A 9054-nucleotide genomic window follows, 5' to 3' on the forward strand; every position below is an offset into this window, starting at 1 on the left:
TATTGGAAGAATATTTTCTATCTATATAACTTAGTGTCAAGTAATCCTTAGAAAACTTATCTGTCATTCCCAGAGATCCTTACTTACTGCCCTTATCTACTGACCTCAGAGACCACATGGGTAGTGTCATACCAAAACTATACCAGATAATATGTATTCAAAGGTTCTCTTATCTAAGGCACTCAAAGGTATACTTGATCCAGTCTTCATCTGCACATGAAGAACAAATATTTTTCATACTCAAGCTCTATTCAAATACTCTCCTTAATGCTTAGATATCTTGAGATTGTCAAAAATCACACACTAATATATATATAACAATTATAATACTGACCTGCACTAAGAGAAATACGGAGGTTGCGGGCACGGACTTTCTTAAAAGAATACTACTTGTCAGGTTGTTTCACCTGGAACAAACATGCAGATTAGAAAGTCAGATATCCATATCCAGTCTGTGCTCACAGCACTAAAGCCAATGGTCAGCCGGTCAACTGGCTTTTCCAGTAGGAGAGCTAAACCATGGCAACCTTTATATTTTCCTAGTACAGGTTTCCTTTAAAATTCCATACAACAGCAAACCATTACGGGAAATCAACGTGAATATTTCATTTCTTGCTTGTCTCCAATTATATCTTTCACAATGCTTTGACACTAACCCTAATATATATATATATATATATATATATATATATATATATATATATATATATATATATACACACACATACAGTATCTCCCAAAAGTGAGTACACCCCTGTACATTTTTGTAAATATTTTATTATATCTTTTCATGTGACAACACTGAAGAAATGGCATTTTGCTACAACGTAAAGTAGTGAGTGTACAGCTTGTATAACAGTGTAAATTTGCTGTTCCCTCAAAATAACTCAACACACAGCCATTAATGTCTAAACCGCTAGCAACAAAAGTCAGTACACCCCTAAGTGAAAATGTCCAAATTGCACTGCTCCTGGTGCCTCCCTCTGAGTTCACAGGAGCCAGAACTACAGAGGAGGCATTGTGTATAAATGTGTGCTGACATTATTGACTGTCAGCGCGCACCGAGAACAACACTGGAAACATTGGGCCCTATACATCCGCCACAATGTTGATTTGTGGCAAAACCGCCGGGAACCACCAACATTTTCTCGTGGACCATCAAAGGTCTAGGGGACATCTTTTTAGCATTTATTGCTTAAGAATTTCAACAGAAGAGGAGCTTAGGCTCACAAGATACTCCAAAATGATGAGGGAGGAGGTGTAGATTGAAAATAGGAGAGGCCCAAGAATAGAACTTTGGGGGACCCCAACAGAGATAGGAAGAGGAGAGGAGGAAGTAGAGTTGTAACTAACGCTAAAGTATATGGCCACTTAAAATCATCTATCCATGCAAACAATAGACATAACAAAACCTAAGCTCAAATTTCCCTTGAAACAGGAATTTCTTCTGCGGGTATGCCTGTGACAACATAGATTAATTCCAAATACAATTGAACCAGCCCAAAGGAGACATCCACCCATTGTGTTTTACTGTTAGGCTGGGTTCACACATGTGAGAATTTGATGCAGGTTTCCAGTGGTGCCCCCCAACCAGCCAACCAACCAAACAACCCCTCCCCCACCGGCGCTTGCTCGATCGATCGCCGCATCACTCGCTCGTCGCCTGACAAGCCCTGCTCCCCTACGTCTCCTCTCGAGTCCCGGCGGTTGCTTTTCCCCAATCAGGAGTTAGGACTTGCGGCCAATCGGGTCTTAGGACTCCGAGCCAATCAGGTCTCAGGACCCACTTCCTGATTGGCCAGGAGAAGAAACAGGAAGACTTTAGCAAATATTTATTCGCTAATGTCACACAACTGGATGGGCTCCGGGCGCAGTGTTCTGAAGCCAGTCTAATCATGCGCTTCGAAAAAAAAAAAAAAAAAAACCCATTGGAATCCATGCGTCTGACACATGGATTAGGGGGGTGGCACCCCTGCGCCCTGCAAGAGTGGCCGGCACTGCGGGTTTCCCTGCATCAAATTTGCATAACAGGAGAGGAGTGTTCCTGGCTCTCTGTGGAGCCGGTTTACACAGCTCTGGGGCGGCCTCAGTCCGCATTTGGAAAGAGTCCTGTGCGTCTTTGGGTCAGAAATCGGTAAACAGGGACGCACCGGACCCACTGCTGTGAGAAGCTTTTTCGTACGACAAAAGCTGGATGTGCAGACTATAACATTTTTTGTCGGATGTGAACACAACGTCCGATTTTCATTTAATTGGTTTTTGTCCACAAAAAATCATAAGAGCAAGACTACGCATGCTCAGAAACTAAAGAATAGATACAAAACTATTCAACACATTACATCACTTCTGAAGTTGTACTTTGTCATACGAGAATTTTCATATGGTGAGTAACCTCTTCACTAGACTAGACATGAGACTAGCATGCCACAAAAAAACGGACGAACAATCGTCCACTGGGGCAGTGATCATGGCATCAGCTTAGACCCCATACACACTATTAGATTTTCATCAGATTTTTGTCTTCAGATTCATCAAAACCATATAATATGAGGTCAAACCTTAAGAGTTTCAATGTGTATGCAATCAGGCAGGCCCTTGTACTACATTCATAGCTCCCAACTGTCCCTGATTTGGAGCAATGTCCCTCTGTCCCTCATTCCTCCTCATTTGTCCCTCATTTTGGTCTGATCCATATAGTTGTATATTAAATGCACGTTTTATCTATCAAAACGTGTTTTCCAGCGCTAAACCTTTCATCTAAATTGCTGCATTTGTAAATTCCAAAAGCCAATATAAAGGAATCGTAGTGGTAAAAAAAACATTTATGGGTTTAACCAATCTTGTTTTTTTGTACAATTCTCCTTTAAGGGGGCGTGGCAAGGGGTGTGTCCTATGCCTGCATACTTTTGCTGATAGGTGTCCCTCATTCCCATCTCAAAAAGTTAGGAGGTATGCTACATGGTTTTGGTAAATCTAAAGAAAAAAATCTGCAGAAAATCTAATAGTGTGTATAGGGCATAGATGGCGAACCTTGGCACCCCAGATGCTTTGGAACTACATTTCCCAGGATGCTCAACTACAATGCAGAGTGCATGAGCATCATGGGAAATGTAGTTCCAAAACATCTATGGTGCCAAGGTTACATCACTGGTATAGGGTCTAAACTGGAACATAGGCGCGCACAGGGGGTGTGCCAGGTGTGCGTGGGCACACCCTAATCCCCTATTGCCTGGGTGCAGTGTCTGATTCCCCCGCATTGCGCCCCCCTCGCAGTGCATAGACAAGGATTTAAAGTGGTTGCAAGCCCTTTACAACCACTTTAAACTACAGGCAAGCCTATAATTAGGCTTGCCTGTAGCTGTACTGGATATCTCCTAAACCTGCACGGTTTAGGAGATATCCCTGTATTTGCATGTGCCGACATCATGCGGCACATGCGCACTTGAGCCAACTGAAGCAATGGCACGTACGTGCCGTTGCTTCAGTTGTACTGTGCCATTCGCGGCGGCTCCCGCGCGCATGCGCGGGAGTGACGTCATCTCAGCTCCGGCCAATCACAGCACCAGAGCCGTGATACCCGGAAGCAAGCCCCGGGCGACATGTCAGCGGCCTGAGGGGGAGACGAGGACGGCTGCAGGGGCTTCGTTCTCGGGTAAGTAATTCATAATGAGCTAGTATGCTATGCATACTAGCTCATTATGCCTTTATCTTGCAGGGTGTGTTTTTAGTTTTTTTTTTTTTTTTTTTTTGCAGGAGGGTTTACTTCCTCTTTAAATATAAAGAAGCTGTATACTCAGTAGGAGAATAAATGAGCTGCTGAACAAAAACGGAGAGATTAATATCGCATAATAAGTGGTGGAATAAAGTGATAAAACTTTCACATCATTAGAGCAATGTGTTTACTGCTTGTCTGATAAAAGAAGCCTGAACCAGCAGCTTCACCTATAGTCAATGATAAGCGAAGGGGATTCTAGGAAGTTAGTCATTAATGAGTAGGATTGAAGAGCAATGTCCCCATAATCATTCTCAGGGCTATAAACAGCACTTGTAATTTAACTCGAAACTTTCAGCCCTTTCTTGCAGCGCTGGAGTTGTTTTTCTGTTACTGTTATATTGGCTTCTAATACGACTTTGCCCTTACAGCTAAGTACACTGTGATTCTGGAGCTGCAAACACTTCCTACCTTGTCTCAGTGCCAGGAGCTCAGCATCCTGTACCATTCACAAACACTAAGCACAACACAATTCCTCTTCTATCATTCCATTCTTTTTTTCCTGAAAAATAAAGTCAGAAGGAATCCCTTTCCTCGCTAATCCTTACCATTATATACCATGTCCCTCTTACCTGTCCCACAGGTTTTTCATCTCTTCCCCTATGGTCGCAGCGTTTGTATAACCAAATTTTGTTTTGTTTAAGGGTGAACACAGTTCTGTAGAGCATAGAAGTAATCCACTGCAATGTAGCAGCAAAAACAGTCTTTTAAAAACCAGGGAACACACATTTCCACCAATGGGAAGGGGGAGGAACGCGTATCACAAAAAAAGTTCCAAAAACCGTCACAGGTCTGCATAGCTCCAAACTGTCCCTGATTTCGAGGGACTGTCCCTGATTTGGAACAAAGTCCCTCTGTCCCTCTTTCTTCCTCATTTGTCCCTCATTTTGCTCTAATCTATATCTTTGTATATAAAATGCACTTTTTAACTTTCAAAAAGTGTTTTTCAGTGCTAAACCTTTCTTCTGATTTCTAAATTACTGCATTTGTAACTTTTAAAAGCCAATATAAAGGAATAGTAGTGGTAAAAAAAAGCACTTGTGGATTTGATTAACTTTTTTGGGGGGGTCAATTCTCCTTTAAGGGGGGTGTGGCAGGGGGCGTGTCCTATGCCTACATACATTTGCTAGTAGGTGTCCCTCATTCCCATCTCAAAATGTTGGGAGGTATGCGTCTGCCCTGTATATGTCTTTAATGTGAACTGCGACGATAAGTGTGCAAGATCATCAAAAACTGGCCATACAAAGAACAACTCTCTAGCAACCAATGTTAGCCCCTATTCACACTTTGTTCTCACCTGAGCGACACGGCAGCAGTGTAGCTTTTTTTTTTTTTTTTTTTGGGGGGGGGGCGATTTTGTGGTGTGTTTTTTGGAGTGCCACCATTTATTTCGAATGGGCCTTTGTCAGCTCCAAAAATGTGACAAAGTAGCTTATGTAAAAAACTTTGGCACCGAGCCAGGCGCGTTTCACATTGGGTTACTTGCCACAATTTTCATGCGTTTTGTCTCACCACAATGGCGGCAAAATCACACCGCGTTTCAGATGCCATTAAGAAATAATAGCCCCGCAAGTGTGTCCCATGGTTTGCTGCAATTCTGGAATCGCAGGCAGAATTGCATGATTCTGCCCGCAATCCCAAAATGCTCAGATTTGAACAGGTCCTGAGTATCTTGTCATGCGTTTCTTGAAGCCGGACAATGCTCAACAGGAAGAACCCCTTTATTTTTAATGTTGCTTGTTTACACCTGAGCGCTTTGTTGCTTGCCACATGAAGGCAAACATGAGCTTTTTTTAAGGCAGAATTGTGCATTTTTGGCCCCATTGACTAATAATGGAAGTGCCTGAAAAGAAGTATTTTAGCGTATGTTTTGCTCTTAACAGTTATTCTGGCAGATAAAAGGAAGACAGCAACATAAGATGTCAGAGATGATACTTTCCATGGTCCAAAATGAAAAAAGTCTGAGGCTTGAAAACACATGAAAAACACACACATTGCACTTCAAAAATGCATCAAACTGCAAAAAAAATTGAAAACTGCTTCAAAATTGCCCATATATGTTCACACTTAAGTGTGAATGGGGACTCAACCAGCTTTCCGTTGTGAAAACGATTGCACAGATCAACGCAATCTTCCAATAACAGTATATATATATATATATATATATATATATATATATATATATTCAAAAGTATTGGGACACCTGCCTTTACACGCTCATGAACTTTAATGGGATCCCAGTCTTAGTCCGTAGGGTTCAATATTGAGTTGGCCCACCCTTTGCAGCTATAACAGCTTCAACTCTTCTGGGAAGGCTTTAGGTTTAGGTTTCTTAGGTTTCTTCCAGAAGCGCATCTGTGAGGTCAGGCACTGATGTTGGACGAGAAGGCCTGGCTTGCAGTCTCCACTCAATTCAATTCATCCCAAAGGTGTTCTATGGGGTTGAGGCCAGTCAAGTTCCTCCACCCCAAACTCACTCATCCATGTCTTTATGGAACTCGCTTTGTGCACTGGCGCGCAGTCATGTTGGAACAGAAAGGGGCCATCCCCAAGCTGTTCCCACAAAGTTGGGAGCATAAAATTGTCCAAAATGTCTTGGTATGCTGACGCCTTAAGAGTTCTCTTCACTGGAACTAAGGGGCCAAGCCCAACCCCTGAAAAACAACCCCACATCATAATCCCCCTTCCACCAAATAATTTGGACCAGTGCACAAAGCAAGGTCCATAAAGACATGGATAAGTGATTTTGGGGTGGAGGAACTTAACTGGCCTACACAGAGACCTGACCTCAACACAACAGAACACCTTTGGGATGAATTGGAGCGGAGACTGCGAGCCAGGCCTTCTCAACCAACATCAGTGTCTGACCTCACAAGTGTGCTTCTGGAAGAATGGTCAAACATTCCCATAGACACACTCCTAAACCTTGTGGACAGCCTTCCCAGCCTTCCCTGTTGAAGCTGTTATTATTATTATTATTTAAGGTATTTATATAGCGCCGTCAAATTACACAGCGCTTTACATATACATTGTACATTCGAGTTATAGCTGCAAAGGGTGGGCCAACTCCGTATTGAACCCTAAGGAGTAGGACTGGGATCCCATTAAAGTTCATGTGCGTGTAAAGACAGGTGCCCCAATACATTTGGTAATAAAGTGTGTGTGTATATATATATATATATATATATATATATATATATATTTATTTATTTATAGATAGATAGATAGATAGATAGATAGATAGATGTGTGGGTGTACAATACGTAGAAGATCAATGCTATATAAATACCTGTAATAAAAGAAAGTAACAAGTAGAAGTGTAGTATTAAGTTAATACCATTTATTGCCTAAACTAAATAAATGGTAACATAGGTTTTCGAAGCATGCTGGCTGCTTGTTCAGGCAATATAATACAAAATAAATAACAAAAATGATAAATAAATGTCTGTGTATATGGCCAGCATTCGTTTGTATACAAACATCCAACAAGTGTGTATACAAGTTATTTAAACTATGGACTCACAGCTCCTACAATAAAGGCTAATACATCACATAAAGCAGTCCTGGCAATAGTACACCCCCTTTAAATGCTAGCAATCCCTTTGTTAGGTACATCAGCATTACTTGGTGTTTGCACAATGGCTTTATCCTTGGATCTCTCCTGCACTATGCAAGTTTCAGTAATAAACAAACATCTGAGTGTTGTATGACAATGACAGCCCCATCCCTTGTGCTGAGCAGGTAGTGTAGAGTCCTGGGGTGGGGTACTTATTGGGGGGTCACACTTACTTGTTGCCTCCGGCTGTCCCTGAGATTGAAGAGGGTTAGGCAAGAAAAAACAAGACATATAATAGCTGGGTGCCAGGGAGGGAGGGTGCAAGGTACAGAAGCTCTGCGATTTCGAAAGAAGACAAGATCACTCAGCGAATTCTGAGAGTTGTGGAGAAAGCATTTCTTATCAGCTGGGGGAGGAGGAGGGAAGCAGGAGGGAGCAGAGGGAGCAGAGGGAGGAGGGAGGCAGAGGAAAGGTGATGGACACAGGCTGACGTCTGATAAGGACCCCCATCATCACAGCTGGGAGTAGGGATGACGGAGATGACACTGGAACAGAGGGACACGCTGTGTCCTCTGTATGGGAGTGAAAGGCTGGGGGTTATTTACTAAAACTGGAGAGTGCGAAATCTGGTGTAGCTCTACATAGTAACCAATCAGCTGCCGGGTTTTATTGTCAAAGCTTAAAGGGGTTGTAAACCATCAAGTTTTTTGCCTTAAGGTGAAAAAACATATGACAGTGACCAACCCCCGTTTTACTTACCTGAGCCCTGGAATTTCACCCGGCGGGGATGCGCTGTCCCTCTGCCCGGGGGTTCTTGGCTCTTGATTGGATAGATTGATAGCAGCGAGCCATTGACCCCTGCTGTCAATCAAATCCAATGACGCAGGCGCTGGGGGCAGGGCCGAGTCATACATTTGGCGGCTATAGCCACCGAATGATGGACTCGAGAGCGCACCCGCAAGGTAACCCCCCGGGAGAGCGCTTCTGCTAGGAGGTTATCTGATGTGGGGAGGAGCTGCGAGAGCCGCCGAGGAACCCCAGATGATGGTGTTTGGGGCCACTCTGTGCAAAACAAGCTGCACAGTGGAGGTAAGTATGATATGTTTGTTTGTTTGTTTTTAAATAAATTAAGCTTTACAATCCCTTTAATTGAACAAGCTGAAGTTAGAAGCTGATTGGCTACTATGCAGAGCTGCACCAGATTTTCACTCTCCAGTTTTGGTAAATCAACCCCATGGTGTCCTGCGTAGAGGAGAGACAGGCTGTGTCCTGTATATGGGATGATAGGCTGCGCTGTGTTATGTATAGGAGGGACAGGCTGTGTCCTGTATATGGGATGATAGGCTGCACTGTGTTATGTATAGGAGGGACAGGCTGTGTCCTGTATATGGGATGATAGGCTGCACTGTGTTATGTATAGGAGGGACAGGCTGTGTCCTGTATATGGGATGATAGGCTGCGCTGTGTTATGTATAGGACGGACAGGCTTTGTCCTGTATATGGGATGATAGGCTGCGCTGTGTTATGTATAGGAGGGACAGGCTTTGTCCTGTATATGGGATGATAGGCTGCGCTGTGTTATGTATAGGAGGGACAGGCTTTGTCCTGTATATGGGATGATAGGCTGCGCTGTGTTATGTATAGGAGGGACAGGCTTTGTCCTGTATATAGGATGATAGGCTGCGCTGTGGTATGTATAGGAGGGACAGGCTTTGTCCTGTATATG

The 9054-nt window shown here is 43.3% G+C and overlaps 1 protein-coding gene across 2 annotated transcripts in view; it reads right to left on the reverse strand.

Moving 5' to 3' along the window:
* Positions 1-7716, reverse strand: part of SLC7A7 (solute carrier family 7 member 7) — a 68357-nt gene extending 60641 nt beyond the window's left edge. The window contains exons 1-2 of one of the 2 annotated variants that reach the window (XM_073632247.1): positions 7562-7714; positions 335-407 (exon numbers count right to left, since the gene is read on the reverse strand). The gene's annotated coding sequence lies outside the window, so the exon portion shown is untranslated. Of the gene's footprint in view, positions 1-334; positions 408-7561 lie in introns of both variants that reach the window. The other variant, XM_073632257.1, reaches the window with a different exon arrangement.
* Between the last annotated feature and the right edge of the window lie 1338 nt (positions 7717-9054).

This window comes from Aquarana catesbeiana, linkage group LG01 (genome assembly GCF_042186555.1).
Source record: "Aquarana catesbeiana isolate 2022-GZ linkage group LG01, ASM4218655v1, whole genome shotgun sequence".
NCBI classification, from domain to species: domain Eukaryota; kingdom Metazoa; phylum Chordata; class Amphibia; order Anura; family Ranidae; genus Aquarana; species Aquarana catesbeiana.